The following is a 25568-nucleotide window of genomic DNA, read 5'->3' on the forward strand; positions in this document are numbered from 1 at the left end:
CATCTACATTGTTTCTTTTGATACCACCAAAGGGGCGCTGGCATTTTAACCCTTAAAAACCAGTATGCAGTAGCCAGGATTCTGAAACCCCAGGCCAGATATCAGGAAAGTATTCCTGAACTCTCGACATTATTTCCCTCCTTTCTCCTGTGCATGCTCATCTGCTCCACGCGTTATCAGTTAAGCTTTCCAGGGCCCGTTCTCTGCCTTTTGGGATGTGACATAGTCTGATAAGTAGGGGAAATATCAATAGGTAATGATGATTTTACTGACTCAGTGTGTTATTTCTATCATGTAAATATATTCATGCTTTAATAGATGCCTTCATCCAAGGAAGAATTCTAGGGGCTATGGAAGACTCTCTGTGTGTGTGTGTGTGTGTGTGTGTGTGTGTGAGAGAGAGAGAGAGAGAGAGAGAGAGACAGAGACAGAGATATGGAGGGGGTAGTAATTTGGGAGTGCATTTGCCTTGTGGAATTACAATAATTGGAATTTATTTTAACCACTTTAAGGTTTCAAAGCACATTATATATTACCTCATTTACTCCTCCCAACAACCCTGTGGGTAGGTCCTCTAAGTATTATTTTTCTCCACTTTACAGGTATCAGCAACTCAAACTTTACCATACAACTAATCATAACTATAATAACTTCATCTGTATAGGCTTTTGAGGCTTACAAAGCTCTTTCCTCACACACTAGGCAGGGAAGGTATTTCGATTCCCATTTTATAGACGGGAGAACTTTGGTTCACTTACCTGAGGTCACCTAGGTAAGTGACTTTCCCCAGTCACTTGGTTCCCTGACTCCCAGTCTATCTCTAGCAGTGCTCATCTGCTCTTGCTGTGAAAATAAGCTGGCTTTCACCCTCATGGCCTCAGCTCCAGGTTCCTCTTTCTGGGACACACCAGAGTGTTTGTCATTACCTTGAAGCTCTGCAGAGGCTAGCCTTCTTTTGTGATGACTCTGGAACATGTGGGATTTCCTTGGGTCATTGATCTTCATCAGTTAGTGGTTCCAGGTCCAAATATTGGGGCTTAGGGCCAAATACAGAACCCTTGGCACCACTCAAGCTGCTTGGACTCCATGTGTTAGCCTAGAGAAGGAGCCCTTTCCCAGGTCATAGGATTTAGAGTAGAAAAGGACATTGAAGGTCTTCTAATCCAACTCTCACATGAAACTGAGACCCAGGGAAATTAAATTATATACTCAGGGTCCCCAGTACTAAGTAGCTGCATCGGGATTCAAACCCAGTTCCTTTGACTCCAAATCCAGTTGTCTATACTCTAGTCTACACCATGAGCTGGAAATTGGGATGGAGAAAAGTCTTTGCACAATGTTAAAAAAAATCTATTTTATTCCCCCCCCCAATTACACGTTAAAATAAGTTTTAAACTTTTTTTTTTAAGTTTTGAGTTCCAAATTCTATCCCTCCTTCCCTCCCTCTCCTTTCCTCTCCCCTCCCCTCCCTGAGATGGTAAGCAATCAGATATAGGTTATACATGTTTATACAACTTTTTAAATCAGAGGTTTGGACTATAGCACTATAGTAGCAGGTATATTTCTGTTTCCTTTGAATGACTCTCTTCTGATTTGGGTGTTGTTTCCTTGTCATTAGGTCAAATTCAGTAAGGGAAAAACACACATTCTTTATTTCTTGAAAGTGCTTTTGAAAATATTTTTTACTTTTGTCACACTACCTGTCGAATCTAATTCCACAGTTAATCTGAACCAGCCTGAACTTATACTTTTGTCAAGTAGTACCTGCATATTTTTATCTATCCAACCCATTTGTTAAGTCTCTTTCTCTCTTGCTATCACAATCTCTCTCTGTCTTTGTCTTTCTGTCTGTTTCTATGCCTCTCTGTCTCTCTTATCATTCATGTCTAATATTCATGATTTGCTTACCTTTTTTTTTTAAATACTTATTAACTTAGCAAACATAGCAAGCCTGACTATGTACTGAGTACTGGGGTAAGGGTGCATTTTTCAAGCTTTGAGAGTGTTCAATGTACCTTTAGATTGGGGAGAGGGGGTGTAGAAAGGAAGAGGGGGCAGTTAGGTGGCACAGTGGATGGTATGCTGGGTCTGGAATCAAGAAGATTCATCTTCCTGAGTTCAAATATTGCCTCAGACACTTACTAGTTATATGATCCTTGGCAAGTCACTTCACCCTGCTTGCCTCAGTTTCCTCATCTGTAAAATGCACTGCAGAAGGAAATGGCCAACCACTCCAGTGTCTTTGTCAAGAAAACCCCAAATGAGGTCACGAGGAGTCAGACATGACTTAAAAGGACTGAGCAACAACAGAAGAGAGGAGAGGGAAGGAAATCTAACCACTGGGGGTAGAGTTTGGCCCCAAGGCTTATCAGTTTTTTTCCCTGGCCAGGCTGGCACATTCACTGGTAGAAGGGCTTTGATTTCCAGGCTTTGGCCTTCACTTCTGCCGCAGCTCCTATTAGCTTTGCTGGGTTTCTTTCTAACTATGTTAGCATTTTCCTCGTTGCTGTAGAAACCAGTCTGAGGAAACAGATCCCTCCCTTATGGCAGGCTGAGTAGAGTGGGGCTTTGCCTGTAGATATTGTGTTGTAATGGAGAATGGACTGGCTTTGAAATCAGAGGACTTGGGTTTAAAATCCCAGTTATCCTACTTTTTGTCTATGTGACCCTGGGTGAGTCACATCCCATCTTCAGGCTTCCATTTCTTCCCCAATGGAGGGAGGGGTTGGATTAGATCATCTCTAAGAACCTTCCTGCTTTCAGTCCTATGAAAATGAGCCCAAAGGCTGTTGTTCCTACTGGACTTGGTCCTAGCCAGGGGAAGGGTTCTGTTCATTGATGCCTAGACTGGCATTGATGCCTGCCCCATCAAAGGAGGGGCACTCTCAGAGTCAGTTAAGAGCACTTTTGATTTTGCATGATGCTTGCTTTGGGGAACAGACGTCCCTTTGTAGATCTGCAGAGCTCCCCTGGCATGAGTCCAACCAGTTGATGGAACATCTGGTAAGTGCTAGACCCTCCCCATACTGAGCCAGCCAAGCTTTTCAAGCAGAGATCAATGACCTCTTCTTGGCTGGTCCTTAACTGATTGTCTGGAGAAGTGTCTTACTGGGAGCGAGTCAGCAAGGCAGCCCTCACTGCTGAGGATCCTACAATTCTTTTTTGCTTTGGAGAGTTTTGAGGGGTAGTGAGCAGAAGGGTAGTGAATTGGGAGAGCAGGAAGAAACTTTCCCTTTGGGAAAAGGGAATCTGAGTGGGGAGCTCTTTCTCCCTCCCTCCATCATCATCATCGTCCTCATCTTCGGCAGAATCTGTTGTCTGGGTGTTCCTGGCTGAGGGAGCAAACAGTTCGGACCTGCCTGCCCATTGCCATCGATTCTCTTCTTGCCCCCTTCCCAGCACTGCAGTGGATTTTTGTGGATGAAGAGTAATAAATCTGATGCTGACATGCTCAGTCAGCATCCCCTGCAACCCCACCAGAGATCATTCTGTAGATTTTATGTAGGGAAAATTTTACGTCCTTAATTTGTTATGCACTGTCTTGTGTTGAAGAGAGTGAGCTGAGTTTATGAGGTGTGATAGACCTGGATAAAAAGGCTTTGTAATTACCCGCTCTGTACTTATGCATTATAATTCATGGGTTCTGGTGTATATTTAATTCATCTTAAAAAAAAATACAGTGGAACTCTCCTTAATCAGCTCCCTCACAAATGGCCTGGCTCCTTAGATGACACCTGTGCCAAAGACCAGATCCAATGCAGTTGATTCCATGGCATTCAGAGGCCTTGCCTGGGCAGCTGCAGATATGCAGATTTTAACCCTCTCCTTGCTCTGCTGGAAGAGAACAAGTGTGATATTGAAGGCTCTCTGCCTCCCTACCTTTTTAGTCATATCTCCTCTTGCTGCTCATTCCCTCCTCCAAGCTTTCTGATCCTTCTGCTCCCTTCCCCTCTCCTTTTTTCTCCACCCATATTACCCAACTCCTCTCTATCTCTTAAAGCCAGCCTAAGCACCACCTCCTCCAAGACCCCTTCCTGGTCCACCTCTCATCTGAACTCTTCAAGCACTTACAAATAGAATCACGTCCTGAAACACCTGCTTAGATCCTGGTTTTGTTCTCTTAATTGCTTCATGCGTGTTAGTCTTTTATCCTCATCAAGACTCTAAGTTGTCCAGAGGACATGGATGCTTTTTCTCTTGTGTCCCCAAAGAATCTTTGACAGGAATTAAGCTGGAGTAGGGATCCATAACCATTAGATGGGATTAATGAATTAGATAGTTTGATAGAATAATTTAGTGAAGATTAATTTAGCCTGATGCCTTGTACACCACAGGCACTCAACAGTTGTTTGCTGGAGATGATGACTGGTGACATGGACTAAAGGCTGGTGAAATACCTTTAACCAGGGATGGAAAATCCTTTCATTTGCCATGCTCTTCTCCATAGGTGTAGTGTGCAGTCTAGTGGAAAGAGCACTATAGCCTGCTTTGACCTGTGGCTGGTCATGTCATGTGTTTGTGCCTCAATGTCCTCATCTAGAAAATGGGAACCAATCAATCAGCAAGCATGTATTACATGCCTGTGTTCCAGATACTGTGATCGGGATTTGGGGAATATAAAAATGCAAGCAAAAATAGTCCCTGCCTTCAAGGAGTTTACATTTCTTATGCTACCTACGTCAACACGAAAGCACTTTGTAAAAGTGTAGAGTGCTACAGAAATCAAAAAAACATCATTCCTTCCAACCAGAGCCATTTACTAAGTTGGTGTGCCATGTTCAAAAAAGGGCACGGATACTCAAAAGTCTGTTTCCCAATCAGCCTGGGAAACAACAGAAGAGGGCCTTGCCCAGCCCTCTGGATCCTGATGGAAGGCAGAGAACAGTCAGCTGATTCGTTTACTGCCAGGCAGTACAGATTGAAAGAACTCTACTGTTGCTGAGAATGAATTCTCATTCTGATTTGGAGAGGGTGTGTGTGTGTGTGTGTGTGTGTGTGTGTGTGTGTGTGTGCCACACACACAAGCAGGCATGCATGGGTATATGTATAAGTGTACATGTGCTTTGAATTTTTGGATTTAGAGCTCAGCAGGGGTTGCTGCAGGCTAGAAATTCTAGCACATTTTTCTCCCTGATCGGTCGCCTCTGCCGTGAGCTGTTTTGAAACATGCGGTTGTTACTGTTTTTTTCGTTTTACTCTGGGTTAAAATACATGTCTGCCAGGGCCTGCTTCCTCTCTCTGCCGCCTGTCCAAGGACCTGATGTAGCAGAAGGAGGCAGCTGGACGGGGGTGGATTGAGATGTCTGTGTATGTTAGGAAAAGGGATGGCCACGGAGCAGGATGGGAAGAGTGCCCATGGTTTACCCGATGAATGGGAGTGCTGGGTGTGTTCAAGGGCTGGTGATAGGGATGATCTGGGCTTCTGGTGTATCAGACACCATAATCAACCCTCTTTGGTCCTGGTTGTAAATGACTGCTTTATCTTGGGTTCCTTTAATCTCTGTTGGAAAGCCCCTGGCTCTCAGATGAATCCCAGGGCAGAAGTATTATCATCATGGAGGTCAACTGACATTTACCGAATGCCTACTGTATACCTGATGTTCTGCCAGGTTCTGGGCATACAGAGGGTTTTAAGATAGTCTTAGGTCTCCAGGGGCTTCTAGGGACTTCCAGTCTAATTAGGGGACAGGGCATAGAAATATAAAAAGGTAAACAACAAAACAAAGCAATATGTACTAAGGATCTAATGAGGAGGTAGTAATCAGAGCAGGGAAAGATCACTAAGGCTGGCATAGTGAGGGAAGGCTTCCTGCTAAAAGTGAGACTAAAACTGTACCTTTAAGATTGAGTTGGATTGGGGACAGCTAGATAGTGCAGTGGATAGAGCACCAATCCTGCAGTCAGGAGGACCTGAGTTCAAATCTGGACTCAGACCAGCCACTTGGCTGTGTGACCCTGGGCAAGTCACTTAATCCCAACTGCCTCGCCAAAACAACAACAACAAAAAGATTGAGTTGGATTTATGTAAGTGGAGAGGAGAGTGAAGATGTTATTTTGGACTTTTCTGACTTCCAGTTTTTTCTTTCATAAATTGCAAAATTCATAACTTTTCTTTCATAATTTTTTCATAAATTTCATGAATTTGAAATTTTTTCAGAAATGTAGCATAACATGATACATACTTTACAAGGCTTTTGTGAGTCTTAAATGAAATGTTATGTAGATCGACCTGGACTGTTTTGTTGATTGGTTCCATATCAACAGTGCTTTTGGGGAAAAAGAGGAAAAGGTTCCATATGCACAAAAATTTTTATAGCAGCTCTTTCTGTAGTGGCAAAGAACTGGAACCTAGAGGAGGTACCCATCCATTGGGGAATGGCTGAACAAATTACGGTATATGAATGGAGTGGAATACTATTGTGTGGTTACAAAAGATGAAGTGGACAGATTCACAGAATTCTGGGAAAATGGATTAGAATGAGGTGAGCAGAACCAGGGAACAATTTATACACTAATAATAACAATGTGGGGGAAAAAACTTTGAAAGACTTAAGAATTCTGAGGAATGTAATGACCAGCTACAATTCCAGAAAACCAGTGATGAAGCTACCCATCTCCTGGCAGAGACGTGATGGACTCATGACGTAGATGAGAAATATATTTTTGGATATAACCTGTACAGTTATTTGTTTTGCTTGAATATTCGTATTTGTTACAAGAGGGTTTTTTTCTTTTTCTTCTTTTCAATGGGGTTGGAGGTGTGGGAAACAGAGGAAGCCTGAATAGGATTCTGCCCCACCAAAAGAGAGAGAGAGAGAGAGAGAAAGAGAGAGAGAGAGAGAGAGAGAGAGAGAGAGAGAGAGAGAGAGAGAGAGAGAGAGAGAGAGAGAGAGAGAGAGAGAGAGAGAGAGAGATCAAAAGGAATCAAAGACAAGCAGGACAGATTTGACTGTGCCTGTATGTGAACATACTATAAAAAGGATAAACATACGCATGAGGTATTATTCAGCAAAAACACAGCTAACTAGCCCTGAGAGACACCAAGATTGTGTTAGTATTTTTCAGAAGATATCTAGAACTTCTTCTTCCTTTTTTTTTTTTTAAATAAATTCTAAGTGGGGAAGGGGGACTCCTAAGGTTAAAGTCATGTAACAGGATAAGACACCAGCATAGATAAATGGCAATACACAATATTACACAGTTAGTGGGTTGGAGTTTTGAAATAAAATGCTGTGTGAGGTTTGAGAGGTTACCACCTTGAAGGGTGGGGGATCAGGGTAGGCTCCATGGAAGAATTTGGCCTTTTAGTGGGACTATAAAGGATGATTAAGAATTCAGCAGTCAAACACAGGGGAACAGGACATTTTTGGCATGGGGAATGACAAGAGCAATGGCAAAAAAGGAGGGAACACACAGATGTATTTTGAGGCAGCCAGGTGGTGCAGTGTATAGAATACTGGACTTTGTCTCTTTGCAATTTCCACCCTTTGCTCCCAGGTCTGCCCTATGGAGTCATATGGAACAAATAGAATCTAATCTCTCTTCTCTGTGTCAGCCCCTGAAATACTTGAAGATGGCTGCCATATACTCCTCACGTCTATTTTTCTCTAGCCCTAGCATCCCTAGTTACTTTGAACTGTACTTAAGAGACAGTAGGGAAATACTGAAGAATCTTGAGTAGAAGAGAGACATGACTAGATCTATATGGAAACCCAACAAATGGCTTATATTAGAAGGTAAGCATTTGCTTTTTGATATTATTTTGGGAGGTATTCCCAAAGATGAGGGCTAGGCTCATCTTTTACAACTCCCCAAATGTTTAGTTTGGGTTCCTACAAACCCTCAATTTATTGGGTCTTAAATATTCCCAATTCTTGGTATTCTCAGGATAAAAGAAATTCCCAAAAGTAAATTTCCAAATGATGAAATCCTATAGTAATAGTAGTAGTAGTTGTAGTGGAGTAGTAGTAGTAGTAATAGTAGCAGAAGTAGTAGTAATAGTAGTAGAAGTTGTAGTAGCAGTAGAGGAGTAGTAGTAGTAGTAGAAGAAGTAGTAGTGCTAGTAGAATAGCAGTAGTAATAGAGCAGTAGTTGTAGTAGTAATGTTGGTGATAACTTACATTTAGATAATGTATTAAGTTTTACAGAATGATATCTTCACAGTAATCCTGTGATGCAGCTAGTACAATTTATACCCCTCCCCAATTTATAAATGATGGTTAGAGAGCCAGTCCCTGGTCATATGGCTCATATTTGTTGAAGGCAAGATTAAATATTGAAATTTTTCACTTTAAAAGAAATTCTCCTAAATGTATTTTGTATTGTCTTAACTTGATAATATTGTACATAATTTAGCTCAAGTCATCTTTATGAAAATCATTTTTTTGCAATATGGTGATGCCCTCAGAGACTATTGAGATACAGTGGCAATCTTATCCCTCCAAAAAATAGCCCCAGCAGGCCCCAGTCTGCCATGCTGTAACTTTTCTTATTCCTTACTTCTTCAGTCATCATTTCTATTGACTGTTACTGTATTAGGTACTTCTAAACCATTGCTTATTTTACACATAATTTGTGGGTGAGATCCTGATGGTGATTCAAGCTTCTTCTATGGAATAAAATGCATGGGCTATAGAACATATCTGAAGACCTATTTCCTCTTTGTGGAGGGTGTTGCACATCTGACCTCCAGATGAGTTGGAAGCATGATTGTTTTTGCTGTTTGGTTGGCTGAAATAAGATCTCGTATGAGTGATCTGTGGTCTAGAGAAGTGATCTGTGATCTTTTGTCAATGCCTCACTTAAAGTAGGTAGGAGGGATTTACTCCCCTCTGACCCTTGGGAATAGCAGTGTCTGCTCAGCTAGTCAGATCTTCCTCCAGTCTAGGCCGGCCTCTACAGATATCATTGGCGGGAGAAATCATTGAAGAGAAAGGGCCCAAGTTTCTCATTACCAACAGCTGTTGACCAACTGCCACAAACAGGCAGATAAGTAAATACAGGCTCCTGGGAGTGACAACACTTCCAATCCACTAGTCCCCTCTTCGCCCAGTCCTTACAGCTATGTCTAGGGAAGCGGCTCCTGTAGAGATGGGGCCAATCATCTCCACAAAATGCCAACCAACAGGACAGGCAAGCCAGCCTAACTGAAGGAGCAAGGCACCTTGAGTACGAGACAGGACGCAGTATATGGCAAGCAAGTCAAACCCATCCTACCATCTTGACCACCATCTCCCCTCCGATTTTGATGAAGACAACCCAGGACCCTTAACCCAAGAGCCTTGGGAATAGCACTGCTTCCAGCCCAGTGTCCATGGCTATCATCCTGGGAAGCAACCCCTTCAGAGATGCAGCCTGGCAGCTGCTCCTGCAAGTATGACAGCCTCAGCTTTTGAAGACCCAGAAAAGAAAGCTCTTGCCACTCAAGCCCTTGGCACTGATAGGATGTTATCAGTGCAAATGACATCAAAGGGGAGGCATCAACATCTGCTTTGCTATTGCAACCCAAGGACCATGGAGACCTTGAAAGGAAAGGCTGTGTGACTCTTAGCTCAGTGCGTTGTACGTAGAAAGTGCATACTAAATGCTTCATTCACTCATTCTTAAGAGAATCCTGGACTAGAAATTAGAATTCTTGGGCCCTGCTCTTTCCTCTTTGTTTACCTGAGTGTCCTTGGGCGAGTCACATCTCTCCACATCTGCACTGCCTCATCTGTATAATGAGGATAATATTACCTCCCTTGTCAATCTCCTAAAGATTCTGGGACGACGAAGTAAGATCACAGATGGGAATAGCTTTGAGAAGCTTAATGCGTTCTGCCAATATGAGGGAATTATCACTTCTCCCTGTGCATGATTTTCTGCAAAGTCAGAGCCTGAGGCAAGTGATCCATGCTGTGGCTTTTAGGGGACATGAGCAAGGAGCTGGAGCAAGTTCTGTTCATTTAAATCCATAATACAAAATATGTTTGCGCCACTGTTTCTGATTAGCCTTATTCCCTTTAAGGGCTTTTGTTTGTCAGGGTTTATTGTTTGCTATCATTATCTTGTAATGGAGAAAGACATTGCTTGATCTCTGATTTGACCCTGGAACGTGATGACGGGGTTGGATTTCACACACACGGATATATGTATATAGTATGTATTTAAAATATATGTATGTATATTTTAATAAAAGACTTGTGTGAAATGGAGATGTGATGAGAAGAAAGGGGGTCAAGGCCTGCTTTAGCTCCCTCAGCTGGGTGAAAGTCTGGCCTAATTAGATAATGTCACCAACCTAGTCATTCCTTTGCCCTTTTCTGAGTTTTCCTCATTGGCCTGTAAATAACCCAGTATAATGAGGTCATGCTTTTTGTCTCTTCATGTATCATATGTGGATTTATGTCACCAGGCCATAGTCAAACTGCATGTTGGGAGGGGAGGAATGAAACAGACCTCTGAATTAATCCTTATACTTGGAAGCACACTGTGTTAGACGCTGCTTTAGCGTAAAATGCAATTTTTTGCACTAAATTTTATGCATGCAAGTGGACTCCAGTGATCATTTCTGTTGTCTCCTCCTCCTCCTCAGTCAACCAGAAAGGTTGTCAACTATCTAAAAAACTACGAAGCCTCAAGCAGTGTGACATCAATGGAAAAAAACAAAAACATAGGATTGGGAAGCTAGGTGGTATAGTGGGTAGAGCGCCAGGCCTGGAGTCAGTAAAACCTGAGTTCAAATCCAGCCTCAGACACATTTGCTAGCTGTGTCACCCTGGGCGAGTCACTTGGCCCTGTTTGCCTCAGTTTCCTCTTCTGTAAAATAAGCAGGAGAAGGAAATGGCAAACCACTCTAGTATCTTTGCCAAGGAAAACCCCCAATGGGGTCACAAAGAATCAGGCATGACAGAAGTGAGACAATACCAATAAGAACATGTGTCAATCACTGTGCTAAGTGCATCACAAATGTTATTTGTCCTCAGAACAACCGTGAGAGGTAGGTGTTATCATCTCCATTTTACAGATGAGGAAACTGGGTCGCACAGAGGTTAAATGACCCGCCCAGGTCGCAGAGCTAGGAAGTGTCCAAGGCCAGATTCAAACTCAGGTCTTCCTGACTCCCAGTCCTGGGCTCTATCCACTGTGCCACCCACCCGTCAGCTGCCCTTCATTGGGAGCTGCCTATATGGATGAAAGCACAGCTCCAGCTCCCAAAGTGGGAAGAGGTGCAGCAGAGGAGCATGGGCCAAGAAGTTGGACATCATGGCTTCTGACTATAATCAACTAGCTCTTAGACCTTGGTCAAGTCATTTTTCTTTTTTCTTTTCTTTTTCTTTTTTTTTGGGGGTGGGCTTGTTTTTTCACTTGTAAAAATGAAGTAGTTTAGACTAATTATTTCTAAGCTCCCTTCCAGTTCTGTTATTTCTCAAAGAAGTTAAGGAACTGGGTTTGTTACAGATCACAATGCAAATGGATAAAGTGAATTTGTATGCCATTATATTAATGGAAGAAGTTATAGGCGTCGGTGAGGACTCCTAGTCTCTCTCTCTCCATCAGTTTCCCACCACCTTATCTAAAGGTTTTGTAAATAGCAAATGAAAACCCCATTAAAGTAATCCACAGCACTCCACAGGAGCCAAGCAACTGGTTTATCCTTTAATTCTGACAAGGATGTCTCACTCCTGGGCTGTTGGGTTTTTCTTGGCTTTGGCTACATGAACTCTTTGGGACAGCTAACTTATCTCCCCCTAGCGGTGACAGGTGGAAGGGAGTGGGTTTTCACATTTTTGCCTCCTGGTTTGAGGTACCGAGGGGCACCCTCAACCTGGCATTGGCTTTTCATTAATGTGCTCTTCAGTATCAGCGGGAGAGGTGTTGAGTTCCTAGTGTCTAGATGCTATGGACTGATTGCTCACAGATACAGGATGCCTTGATCATAGCTTGGTGAGAGTTGATTCCATTTAGAGGGATATAAGTCTTCATTTGTTAGAGATTGAAAACAAGATAAAGCTGGTGGGTAGATAATCCAGTACTCTGAGGAAAAGCTATAAATAACTAATTCATTGACTTCATATGGCTTCTCTTGATGGAAATTAAAGCCTGCTTTATCAGCAGTAACAGCCAGAGAAGAAACTTGGATAAGGGGATAGTGGGTCTTTCTTTTTTTTTTTTTTTCCCCTCCCAGCTGCTGGCTAGTTGATAGTAGATTATTTAAATGTATCTCTAGATGTGATTAAATGGAATTCAGGTAAACAGCTGAAGGATTTATATAGGACTTTTTTTAATTGGCAAGGAAATGTCTTAGATTAAAGATAACAGAATATGGAGCTAATGTTAGAAGTACGGGTACCGAGAAAACCAACCTCTCTTTTATTTGAATACTTGAAATTGACTGATTACAGTAGGATTCAGACAGAAGGAGAAGCTCATGACTCATTCACAGAGAATAAGCTTCCAGGAGATAAGAAGAGTCCAAGGGCTAGAAGTGAAACCTTGGAGGTTATCCAATCCAGTCTCTTCATTTTGCATATGGAGAAACTGAGGCCCAGAGGTGAAGTGATTTGTGGGCAGGGTGGTAATGGTTGGGTCTGTTTGGACTTGGTTTCAATAACTTTATCCATTGTTTAATTGTTAGATGCCCACCTGGAAGGACATGATATGTCATAACTCTGCCATTTTTATAGCTCATAGGATTATAGACCTATACCTGGAAAGAACTTCAGAGGCCACCTAGTGTACGTCCTTCTCGTTTTATAGATGAGAAAACTGAGGCCCAAGAAGTTAAGTGACTTGTCTAAGGTCACTCAGGTAATATAGCAGGATGCTGTGGATAACATGCATATCAAATTTGCCAATGACATCAAGATGAGTAGGATAGTAAACCTCTTGGATGACAGATTCAGAATAAAAAAAAAATCTTAAAAGGCTGGAGGAGATCAAATGTGATATTTGTAGGTAAAAAGATTAACTCTACCAATAGGATTATCTGCCCCTTCTATAATCTCCTCTTTCCATCTTCAGCTCCCTCTGTCATCTGAACACCACATTCTCTCTTGGCTAAAACATTTGGGGTACCTTACCACGTATGGACACCACATGAGATTGAGAAATAGAGGAACGTCAGTTACTAGGAAGGAGACTTTCTTGATGAGGGGAATTGAAACCATGTTGTATGAGGATCTGTTCAATGAAAAAGAGATACTTAACTTGAGAGGCAGAAGACTTAGCAGGGACAAGCCAACTGATGATTTCTTGGGGCAAGAGAGCGGTTTTCAAATATATGAAGAGCAAGAAAAAGAAAGATTAGATATGTTTTGCATCATCCCTAAAGACAGAACCAGGCCCTGTGAGTGGACATTTCCTCACTTCCTCAGAAATTTTAAAAAATGGGATGGCCCAAACTTAGGAGGAAGTGAGTTCTGAATGTCAGTGGAGGTCTCTAAGTGGAAGATGAATGACTGTTTCCAGGGATTCGGTAAGAGGAATTTGTTCATACCTGCAACACGGCAAGTCAGATAGAATGAGAGGGTGCTGGTGGTGCAAGAACTCATCCCTCCCTGACTTAAAAGACTGAAGTGCACTGCTGCTGAGCATCCCACCTGATGGTCACTGAATCACCAAATGTTAGAGTCGCATAGAGCCTGACACACGTTGTTCAGTTGTGTTTAACTCTTTGTGACCCCATTTGGAGTCTTCTTGGCAAAGATATTGGGGTGGTTTGCTGTTTCCTCCTGTAGCTCATTTTTATAGATGAAGAAACTGAGGCAAACAGGGTGAAGTGACTTGTCCAGGGTCACACATTAATAAGTGTCTGAAGCTAGATTTGAACTCAGGTCTTCCTGCCTCCAGGCCCTGAACTCTTTCCACTGTCCTGTCTGACACATAGTAGGTGCTAAATAAATGCTAGCTATTATTGGTGGTAATGGTATTATTATTATTTAACTTCTTTGGGGAGGCTCTTCAGTATCTTGGGGTCCTTCTCTGCTGCAACCTGATTCTTCCCTACGTTAAGGAACACAGAACCAGACAGTGACAGCCCCTTCATCCTTCTGGCTCAGGCTGGCCTGGTGTGGCCTCCAGCCCCTCCAAAGTGAGCATCCTTCCTAGTAGTTCACCTGCCCAGATGGGGGGGGCCCATTTTTTAAGTCATTGCCAGCCTTAGGAAACCCTCACAGGTCTCCAGGATAACTGAACACCAGTCCACCAACGGCTGAAGGTGAAGAAGATGAGGGAACAGCTAACAAGTCTGCCCCTGATATCCCTCGGAGACCTTCAGGTGGAGCTGAGGCAGCTGAGGACAGCAATGACTCCCCAGCTCCTTCCAGCTCCTCTCTGCCTCTCAGAATTCATATAAAACTATTCAAACATCTTATGGGAATATCACAAGAACAGTGACATATGTCCCCTCAGGCCTTGACCTTTCTGCTGCTGTCTCCCCAACCGAAGGGGATCTCCCAGCTGCGGCTGGCATCCCCAAGGCCCCCAAGAGACCCAAAGTGGTGAGTGTCCAAGTGGGGGATGGCACAGAGCTGAAGGACACAGTGCTCCACTGCTGATGGTAGCAAATATGCCCCATAAGGCCATAGTCCTGCAGCATCAGCCACCCCAGATTCTGCCCAAACCTGGGGGGGGGCACTGCGAGCAGGGGCCAGAAGGTCAATGTGCCTCCATGGTGGCACTGCAGCCTTTGAGGCTCACAGGGTCTGGGTTCCAGCGATCTCTGCGGGCTGGTGGAGGCTTTCAGCAAGGTCCTCAACAGCAAGAAGTTGCTGCTGGCTTATCGACCCAATCTGCGCTTGCCAACGGAGGTGGGCTGGCTGGGCCTCCTTTTGGGAACCAGTGCCTGTAATATGGGGACGCCTTCTCCCTGGAGAAGGGCATCGTGAGACATTATGAGCGCTGCAGCACGCGGACTGAGGTTACCTGTAACCACTGTGCCCGCTGCCTCATCTTGTTCATCAAGCGCAGCCTCCAACTCCACGCCCGCAGGTGCAAGGACAGAGGTTGGTCATGCAGCGCTCCCGTCTCGTCATGTGGCGCGTGGCTCTGGACCAGATGGTTGGGCAGCCAGACATCACGCCTCTGGTGCCCGTAGCCACGCCCTCCTCCCCTCCCCCGCTGCTCCAGGCAAAGAGGAAGGGGCTACGGAACCGCAGACGTTACCCTGTAGGCAGAATTGCATCTGGTACTACCTCTACTTACATTGCTTTCCCGCCGCCTCAGGTGTAAGGAGCAGTGGCGAGACGAGGCCGGAATGGCCACTCACTTCTAGCACGCTAGACCCCCGGCCTCTGGGGTCTCTAGCAGCGCATCCAGTTTGTTCTGTGATGCTTCCCAGTGGCTGCCGTTTGAGCGCCCACCAGTACATGCAAAACAGCACCACTCCCCTCCCCATCACATCAGCCCTGAGGGTGGGGGAAACTTCCTGCAGGCCAACTTCTAAGGCCACCCCTCGGGAAGTCTGTCGACATTTCTCTCGTGTTGGATGTGGGTGCCCATTCTGTTCAGTGTTTGGTAGGGTGAACTCCATCAGATCAGGTATCCAGACATCACACTGCGGAGTTTTCTGTAAGTTCCTCGTTTGTCCCATGGTCTTCCAGTCTGCACCCGTTGCTCATACACACCTTCACATCCAACACTGTGGCTTCAGCAAACAGCAAGCCAAGACAATCTACAAATGCTCCATGACTGACGCAGTCTTCACTCAGCCTCTCTTCTCATATTTTGACCAGCATCTGCTGCCCCAGCGTGTCAGTGTCTTCAAGCCCATCCTACCCTTTACTTTTTGCTGGGAATACAAATACAAGCAGAAAGAAAAACAGCTCTTGCCCTCAAAGAGCTTATATTTGAATGGGGAAGACAGTGTTGAAAGGAATCTGAAAAGGGAGAGAGGGAAGAAGGCACTGAATTGGGGTGGATTATGATGGAGTTCAGTGGAGTACAGCCTGGTGAGAAATGAAGTAATAGCCTGCCTGGGCACCCTCCTTAAATGGAGGTTTGGGGAAGAGCCATGGATCAGAGGGAGGGGCCCTGGGGAAGATGACACTGCTGAGGGGGGAGTTCCAGGGCTGAAGCGATCTTCCAGGATGAGGAGGTTTCTGGGACAGCTTGGAGAAGTCCAGAGGTGTGCATGTAGATGGACACACCATAATAGCATAAGACCCTAATCCTGTAAGCACTGATCCCTTAAATACTCCACTGGGAGACTTCCCATCAACTTGACATTGAACATGATTACTCTTTGGGTTCATCTGTTCATTAAGTTCTAAAATCACTTAACTGTGCTTTGATCTAATCCATGTATTTCCTTCATGATCACAAGAATAGCACAAGACCTTTTTTCAAGTGTTTTGTTAAAATCTTGGCAAACAATATTCATAGCATTCTCCTGATCTACCTGTCAGTCTACTAATTCATAAAAAAAGAAAATGAGGTTAGTATGGTATGACTTGTGGCTGATGAAGTCAGGTTTTTACAATCACTGCTTTTTTTCTCAGATATTCACTGACTGTAACTTAATAATGCATTCTAAAATTTGGCTAGGAATTGAAATCAAACTCATTGGCCTATAGTCCACAAACTCTTTGCTTCTCTCTCTGTGTCTCTCTTTATCTCTCTCTCTCTCCCCCTCCCTCCTTCCCTCTCTCTGTTTCTGTCTCTGTTTTTCTTTCTCAGCCATGGATGCATAAAGACAAACTAACATGACAAAAGATCAGTCAGGAATCTAGAGTAGAGACCCACTTCTGAAAACACAGTCAGAAAAAATTATGATAAAGAGGAAGTGCCAGTGTCGGGTTAACTTAACAAGTATTTATTAAATGCTTATTATGCATCTGGCACCTTGCTGAGCATCAGTGAGGATACAAAGAAAGGTGAAAACAGTTTCTGCCCCCTGGGAGCTCGCAATCTCGTGGGAGAGACATGTTGCAAACAACATTAGAAAGTGATCACCTTAAGGGCAGGGTCTGTCTTTCCTGTGTGTCTCCCCAGTGCTTTACATACAGTAAGTGCTTAATAAATCTTGCATTCATTCATATACAAAACAAGATATGTACGGGGTAACTTGGAGATAATATCAGAAAGAAGGCACTAGTGTTGGGGGGACCAGGGAAAGCTTGTAACAGAAGGGTGTGTTGAAAGAGAACTGGATTTGGAGTCAGATGCTGTTCTAGGTTCAAATTCTGGCTCTGACATGGGGGCAGCCAGTTTCCTTGTCTCTAAAGTGAAGGGAGTGGAAAAGGCTTTTCTGGCCCCAGATCCCATAACCCTATGCATCTGTGGTCAGTGCACGTTTTAAACAGCCAGAGACACTTGGCTCATATTCCATCTGTTTTCAGTGGTCTAAAATCCTGAGAGGACCAAAAACCATGCACCTGTTCCTTGTCTTACTGTTGCCTTTAGAAGGGACAAGTCATCTGGTAACAGATGAGGAAAGGGGTTTCTCATGCTCAGATACTGATGATGTGGATGAAAGGAACTATTAGGCACTTCAGGGTCTAAGGACACCTCAGATAAGGGCTGACAGAATGCAGTGACAAGAAGAAAGAGAAAACCAGGTGTCTGTGGACTTCAATGAAAGAGACTTCTTACCTGATACAGTCAGCAGGTAGTGATGCTGCTGAGTTTCTGAGCACATCTGTCTCTCTCCTTCATTGAGAACTAATCATGAGCTTTTTTTGAAAAAATATTTTTTTATTGGCTGTCCTTATCTTGCCCCAAAGTGCAGGGACCATTCCTGGGTCTGATCCCACTGTGATTGGCACACAAGTTTTGACTTGCTCTGTTTCCAACTTGGGCTGGTTTGCCCTTCCCTAGGCAGCCTGGTGGCCGCTTGCTGCAGGGACCTCAGTCTCTTGGTCCCAGACATAGTCTGGATTCCCAGTTGGCTTTAGTCCATTTGCAACTCAGAACTCTGGAGCTCAAGCAATCCATTAGCCTCTCTCTCCTCAGTAGCTGGAGTTACAGGCATATAGCTCCAGGCTTGGCTTGTATTTTTTAAAAATAAGTTTTTATTGAAACCTTTTGTTTTTACATCATAATTATTTCTAGAAATATCAGCCTTTTCCTCTCCTATCTCCAGTTTCATTTAACAAAACATCCTCTATGGTGACTGTCTGTAGTGCCCACGTTTTGCCTAGGTAGTCATCACCTCTCTGCATGAGGTGGGAGATATGTTTCATTATTCCTTTTAAATTACCATCATTGGTTTATTTTTTTTTAAAGCTCAGAGTCCTTTTAGTGATTTTTTTCACTTACATTATGATAGTCATTGTGAATATTGTCATTTGATTATGCTTATTTAATTCCACATTGAGTCATACAATGATCCTCTGACTTCATGCTTTTCATTTCTTACCACACAATAATATTCCATTATCTTTGTGAACCACAATTTTTAGCTATCCCCCGAGTGATGGGCATTTATTTTTTTTTTCAGTCCTTTGTTAACACAAATACCAACAGTGTGTAATAATAAGATATGCATATATACATATATTTTTATATAGCAGTTATAAGGGGCAGGCACTGTGCAAAGCACTTTATAAATATTAACTCATTTGCTCCTCAGATAACCCTAGGAGGTAGGTGGCTATTATAATCTCCATTGTACAGATGAAGAAACTGAGGCAAACAGAGGTTAAGTGACTTGCCCAGGGTCTATCTTCCCATGGTCCCTTCAACATTGACCGTTAATGGTTTTGGTTATCTTTGCAAATTTATAGCATGTGAAGCCAAACTTCAGAACTGTTTTAATTTGTATTTCCCTTATTATTAGTGATTTGGGTCACTTTTCCTAATGATTGCTAGTTCTTCTTTTAAAAATTCTGTAAAGGCTAGGAGATGAGGGATGGAACACTGCATTTAGGAACTACAAGTAGTCCTCCTATCTGGAACCAAGGTGTATGTCCTCTTCATTTTCATTCAACCTAGATATTCAGTCAGTTGCCAAATCTTGTCTTTTCTGTCTCTATAACATCTTTCATACCTGCCCCCTCTTCTTCATTCACACAGTTACTACCTTAATTCAGGTCCTTATCCCCTCTTGCCTGGGCTATTGTCTCTGTCTGCGCCAATCCATTCTCCCCTCCAACTCTAATGTGCAGGTCTGAGCGTGTCAACCCACTCCTGCATAAACTCCTGGGGTTCCCTATTACTTCTAGGTTTAGCTATATTTAAGTATCTCCATAAACTGGCTATGTCCCAACTTTCCAGTCTTACATGTTATTCCTGCACAAATTCTGGAATTCAGCCATCCTGGTCCTGGATGAGAACCTGGCTGCAGAAGCCTGTTGAATCCGTATACATACAGTTCTGTCTCCTATCTTCATACCTTTGCATAGGCTCTTCCGTCAGAATGCCCTCTGTCCTTACCCTGATTTCTTGTAATACTGGCTTTCCTTCAAGACTTAGCTCAAAGACCATCTTTTGCATGCAGACTTTACTCCTGATCCCCCTAAACTGCTAGTTCCCCAAACTACCGTATTCTTATTTTGTATATTTTATTAGTATACTTATCTGTGCATGTGTTGTCTCCCTCATTAGACTATAAACTCCTTGAAGGTAGGGACTGTATTGTGTTTTGTATCAGATTTGTATCTTTATGTTGTATTTTTAAAATTGGATTTGTAGCTTTGTATTCTTGGTGCTTAACACAGTGCTTAGAACTTGGCGTTGATGGACTGAATAATTAAACGTTCTCTTTTCTTTTCTCAATGCTATATATAGCCTTTCTAGAGCTATTTCATATAATAGTGGGGACAGAGACTATGTCTGTTTTTCTCTTATTTGCATGGAGAGAATTCTTAATATTTCTCCTTTGCAATTAGTACTAGATCTTGGTTTAGATTTATGCTTTTGGTCATATTAAAAGGGCCCTACCACAATAATGCTTTTTTACGGGTTTTTAAAAATATAAATGGATGCTGTAATTTGTCTAGAGATGTTTCTGCTTTCATTGAAATAATAGTAAGGTTTTTGCCTATTTTTATTATTTGTATGATTAATTAGGCTAATTGTTTTTCTGAATGTTGAACCATCCTTATATCCCAGACGTGAATCCAACTTGGTTAAAGTAAATTATTTTCTGGATATACTTTGCAAGTATTTATTTGAAAATGTTTGCATCCATATTCTTTAGTGTAATTGATCTGTAGTTCTTTTTGTGTGTTGTGGTTCTTTAAAATCTCCCTGATTTGGATCTCAGAATCATAGTAGTCCCATAAAAGGAGCTTGGTATGGGGCTTTCTGTCTTTATTTTTGAGAACAATTTTTGTAATAGGCATAATTGCTCTTCTCTTCAGATATTTGATAAAATTCACTTGTCCATTCATCTAGAGCTGGGATTTTGCTCTTGGGCAGTTAATTTAGAATTCACTCCATTTCTTTTTTACACATGGCTAATATTTCTTGTTTTGTTAATTTTGTTCGTTTTATCTTTTCATAGCAATTTATACTTTTTTTGAAGTTTCATTTTTGTTGTCATATAATTGTACATGGTAGTTCTAATAATCCTTTTAATTTCCTTTTTAGCTTGTTCATTTTTTATTTTGCTAATCTGATCTTCCATTCTCCTTCTCTTGATTAGACTGGCAAATGGTTTGTTGATTTTGCCAGTCTTTGTATTTTTTTTTAAACATACGTTTTGGTTTTCAGTTGTATTTTTTTAAATTTTTTCAAGTTTCTCTATTTCTTTTTTAATTTTCCAGATTTTGTCTTTTGTAGTTATCTTAGGGTTAATTTTTAAATTTCCTAGTCTTTTTATTTGAATGTTCAATTCCTTGATCCGTGCTTTTTATAGATTTCAGAGATATAAATTTTCCTCTGAAAACTAATACTTATAGTTAAATACTATAAATTTTGGATTTTTGTCTTGTTTTTATGATTTATTCTTTGAAAACATTCAGGTTATCATTACTTACTCTCTATTTAGGTCTGTATCTTTTGCTCATGTTTCTTTTATTAGTGACTGTTTTTGTTGTATTATGATCTGTAAAGGATGTTTATTATTTTTGTGCTTTTACATTTATAATTCTTTTTATGCCTTAGCACATGATACATTTTTAGAAAGGTACCAAAGGATGTTGAATATATGTGCATTTTTTAACATTCCCTTTCAGAAGTCGCCATAGACCAATCAAATCATTTTCAAAGAACTTATAAAACCCCTTATTTCCCTTCTTATCCTTGTCAGATTTATGTAACTCTAAAAGAATAATAGTAAAAAAGTCCTACTATCATGCATTCCTATCATTGTCTTCTTGTAATTTGCCTAGCTTTTTTGTTAAGAATTTAGATGTTGTGTCATTTGGTGTAGACATTTAATAGTTCTTCTCCTTCTCTCCCCGCCACCCCTTGTCAATACTGGGTTTATACATCATATAGTTTTCCTGTTTGCTTTTCTTGACATTATCACTTTATATCATTGCCTTATTGGAAATTATGGTTGCAGCTCTGACTGTTCTAGTGATCTGAAGCATAATAGATTTTTGTTCTATCCTCCCATTTTCATTTTGTATATTTTAAATTTGGTGTCTCATGTTATTAGTGATTTCTTCACATGTGGAAATCTTATCTCTTTAGCAAGATATCAAGTATCCCAGGGCATGGATCATGAATCATTTTCCAGTCCCACTTTCCCATGTCTTGGTCATGCCACCTCTGCGATGTCTACAAATCTATGCACCTCATTGTAGGAGTAATATTGTCCAACTATGGCATGTTCAGAGATGAGCTACCCAGATGGAAAGGGTCTATAAACCATGCCATTCAAGGTCTCTAGCACAATGCTTTCTACGTGAAAGTCCTCCACTAAGTGTTCGTTGAGGTATTAAGTCACTCTTTGGGTTAGAGAAGAGAAGATATGGGGGAGAGAATAGGAAGGGCTATTGAGATACAAGAGGGAAGAACTAAGAAAGTTTCAGACAAGGTGGGTTTTAGTTCAGGGTATGATGCCTTCACCTAATAATTGTAACTGTCCCAACGATGAGCTTCTTCCTTGTGATGTTCTGTATTCTCTGTCACTGGCAGTGTTTGAGCAATGGCTAAATGTCATTTGTCAGGGGTAGTGAAGAAGGACTTGCTGCCCTCAGGAGTTAAGACAACCGAGAAGGTCCCTTGCTAACTCTGGAGAATCGGTGATTATTTTGATTGTAATTATTCATTATTGTTTGATGGCATTGAATCGGTGTCATATTTGTAATTTCAGGCATAAAATGACTTTGGCTGTACTCTTTCCACCTGTAAAACTGGGATAGTCAACCTCATCCTCACTATACCTTGAGGAAGTGAAAAATTGAAATGCTAATGAAAGTACTTTAGATGTGTGGTTGTCCTGTAGATACAGGGGATTTCATTTTCTATCCTGCCCATAAGTCAGCAGTTCAAATGGGTAAGGGTAGTTGAAAAGGTCTACTCTTATAAAGATCTGTAGGGGTTGTCCCTAACCCCCTTGACATGCTCCCATTTTCCTCCTCTCTATCTACGGCATCTGTCAGGAGTAGCAGAAGCAGAGAATGGAAGGAATCCATCTATAGAACAAGATTTTTATTTTGTCATATAGAGAAAACACAGGGTGAAGCTCATGTCACTGTAGAGTCACATGCTTTTATTAATGCAGAAATGACCTTTTTCTTATATCATTGAGAAATGAATGATTATCTATGAAATGAAGTTTTCTCTAAAAATTGAAAAAAAAATTTCACTGTTAGTCTAGTCTTTCTCAAATGTATTGTATCCTTGCCTGCCTTCAACAGAATATATAAAATATATTTTAAATATATATCCAACTATTAATTATATTTAACATAAAATATATTTAATATAAATTATAAAATCTACATAATTTTATTTATATTTATTATTATATTAAATATAATGTAAACTTGTATTTAATATAAATAATAAAGAAATAATACTTACTAAAACACATTTAAATATAAAATGTATTATAATCAAAAATTGATTAAGAGTATTATTATTTGTTGGGCCTGACTTTGTATAGATCTAACACATGCTTGTAGATTGGTTTGATGGTACAAGATGATTATGATGAATATCAGTTAATGATAATATAGCCATGCCCTCTGGAGCTACTGACTAGTCAATCTTAAGCTGAATGACCTTAGACTTATTTTTTTTCAGGTTTTTTTTTAAAGTGAGGCAATTGAGGTTAAGTGACTTGCCCAGGGTCATACAGCTAATACATGTCAAGTGTCTGAGGCAGAATTTGAACTCAGGTCCTCCTGACTCCACGGCCAGAGCTCTATCCACTGTGCCACCTAGCTGCCCCTGTTATGCTTTTAAAATTCCTATAATTGCTTTAAAATTTTTATTGATAACTTTTATTTCTCAATATATCCCTCCTTGCCTATCCAGAGAGCTGTTTCTTATAAAAAAGGATAAAAAAAAAAAAGAAAAAGAAATGACCTCAGCAAATTCACATGGTAATCAAGTCTCTCTATGCAGTACCATATGGCTGTTTTTTGTTTTTTTAATATTTTTGTTTCTTCTCTTCTTGTAAACAGTCACTTGAGAGAATGTCTCCTCCATTGGTAGCCCAAGCCTCCTTCCTATTTCTCTAGTTCGCTACTATGCAGTGATTTTGTGAGCTGGGAAATTGTGATAACCGAGGTTAGAGTTCTGTGTTAAATAAAAGTCAGTGAGACACAGAGGGTCCAAGGCACTCTGGATATAAAAAATAAAGTATTTTTCAAATATAAAGTATTTAGACTTTATACTTCATGGTCTTCACGATGGCTGTTTTGGCTACTCAGAGGCCCTTGTTTTTAGATTTGTAATTGTTTTCCAGAAGGTGGATGTTATTGGAAGTCAATCAGCAAATATTTAATAAATGTCACAATGTGATAGGCAGGGGCTAGGTGATAAGGATTCAAAGACAAAATTAAAATATTCCTTGCGCTCAAGAAGCTTGCTTCCATAGGGAAAGATGATACTAACAAATATTAAGTATATGAAAATAAGTATGTTCAAAATATAGACATCTAGGGGCAGCTAGGTGGTGCAGTGGATAGATCACTGGCCTTGGAGTCAGGAGGACCTGAGTTCAAATCCAGCCTCAGACACATAACACTCACTAGCTGTGTGACTCTGGGCAAGTCATTTAACCCCAATTATCTCAGCAAAAAAAAAAAATACACAAACGCACACACCTAGATGGTGTAGAGAATAGCATGCTAGACCTGGAATGAGGAGGACCAGAGTTCAAATGTGGCTTCAGACACTTATTAGCGGTGTGACTTTGGGCCAGTTGCTTAACTCCTGTCTTCCTCAGTTTCCCCATCTGCAAAATGGGGATAATCATAATAACACTTCACTGGGTTGTTTTGACAGTTAAATAAGACACCTTAGAAAGCTCTTTGTCACCTTAGATAGCTATCTAGATGCCAGTTGTTTTGACTATTGTCATCACAGTTGTGAGTCAGAAAGTTGTCACAGCTGAGAAAAGCTGTGCATCCAGATGCCCCAGGGTCTCTTTTGCCCTCTTTGCTCCCTAGGCTCCCAGATCGGAGAGAGCCTTCTTTAGCTCTCGCCTTCAGTCTGTCAGGAGAAGTATTTAGGAACCTGTCCCTGTACAGTGCACTTAGCCGTCCAAAGAGTTTTCCAAGAGAGTCTGGGCCTCACCTTGATCTTGGAGGGCAGAGGAAGTTTCTTTTGCATGAATTAGCCGGGAAATTTTCATATTTCTCTGTTGCCAAGGGGCCCTGCCCACAAACTGTAAAAATGAGGGGAGGAAAGCAATTGGGAAGATGTCTCAAAATCAGAAATCGATTTTTTTTCCCCCTCTACACAGAACTTTATTATTATTTTTTTTAATGCCAGCTCTGGGCCTGTTGATATTTCAGGATAAGCTCTGGCTTCTGCCAAGAGGCACTTGTAGAAATTACAAAAAACCAACTGTGGCTCCAAAGAAGAGATATGAGAAGACACCTCCCCGCCCCCAACTCTTTGAAAGGTGGAATGTCCATGGGCGAGGTTCATTTGAGTAGATTTTCAGACATTTTCAGTGCATTGATTAATTTTGTTGTTTTTCTTCTTGTTCATTTTTCTTTCCTTCCCCCCCCCCCCCCAGCAAAAGACAAGGTTTATTAGAATATCCGTCATATTGGGCAAGCTCTTAAGGAGTCTGAACATTAGTAAGCTATTGGCTAGATTGTAAGAATCTGAGCTGATTTTTCTTTAAAAATATTATTTGTCGTATAGCATAGCTCTTTGGGAGAGATAGTGGGGGAAATTTAGGCGATATAAAAATACCAATTTTATTTTTAAAAAAGAAGTCACTTTCAGGACAACCCCATGTGGAGAAAAAGCGACCTTCTTTCAGATATATTTTAAAGCTGTTAATAGAAGGAAATGCTCAGTTTTGACACATGCTTGACTTGCAAAGTTCTTCAGAGAGCATTCTCTGCAGAAATTTATCAGGCTTATGGATCCTGTAAAGTATCAGGTACCAGTCACTTCCTCCATGCAGCCTTTCCCCCTCCCTCCCCTCCCAGTCCCAGGTTATAATTATCTCCTTTTTTCCTTTCCCAATTTACTTTGTTTTGTCTTATCTGTGTCTGCGCTGCATC

At 41.5% G+C, this 25568-nt stretch overlaps 1 protein-coding gene and 1 pseudogene across 1 annotated transcript in view; both read left to right on the forward strand.

Annotated features, from left to right (window-relative positions):
- The window catches only part of PRKCE (protein kinase C epsilon), a 665998-nt gene that overhangs the window by 244224 nt on the left and 396206 nt on the right, over positions 1-25568 (forward strand). The gene's annotated exons all lie outside the window — the stretch shown is intronic.
- LOC144455405 (zinc finger protein 687-like) lies at positions 13432-19275 on the forward strand (annotated as a pseudogene).

Source organism: Phascolarctos cinereus, unplaced genomic scaffold, assembly GCF_003287225.1.
Source record: "Phascolarctos cinereus isolate Bilbo 61053 unplaced genomic scaffold, phaCin_HiC Scaffold_2;HRSCAF=192, whole genome shotgun sequence".
In the NCBI taxonomy this organism is placed as follows: domain Eukaryota; kingdom Metazoa; phylum Chordata; class Mammalia; order Diprotodontia; family Phascolarctidae; genus Phascolarctos; species Phascolarctos cinereus.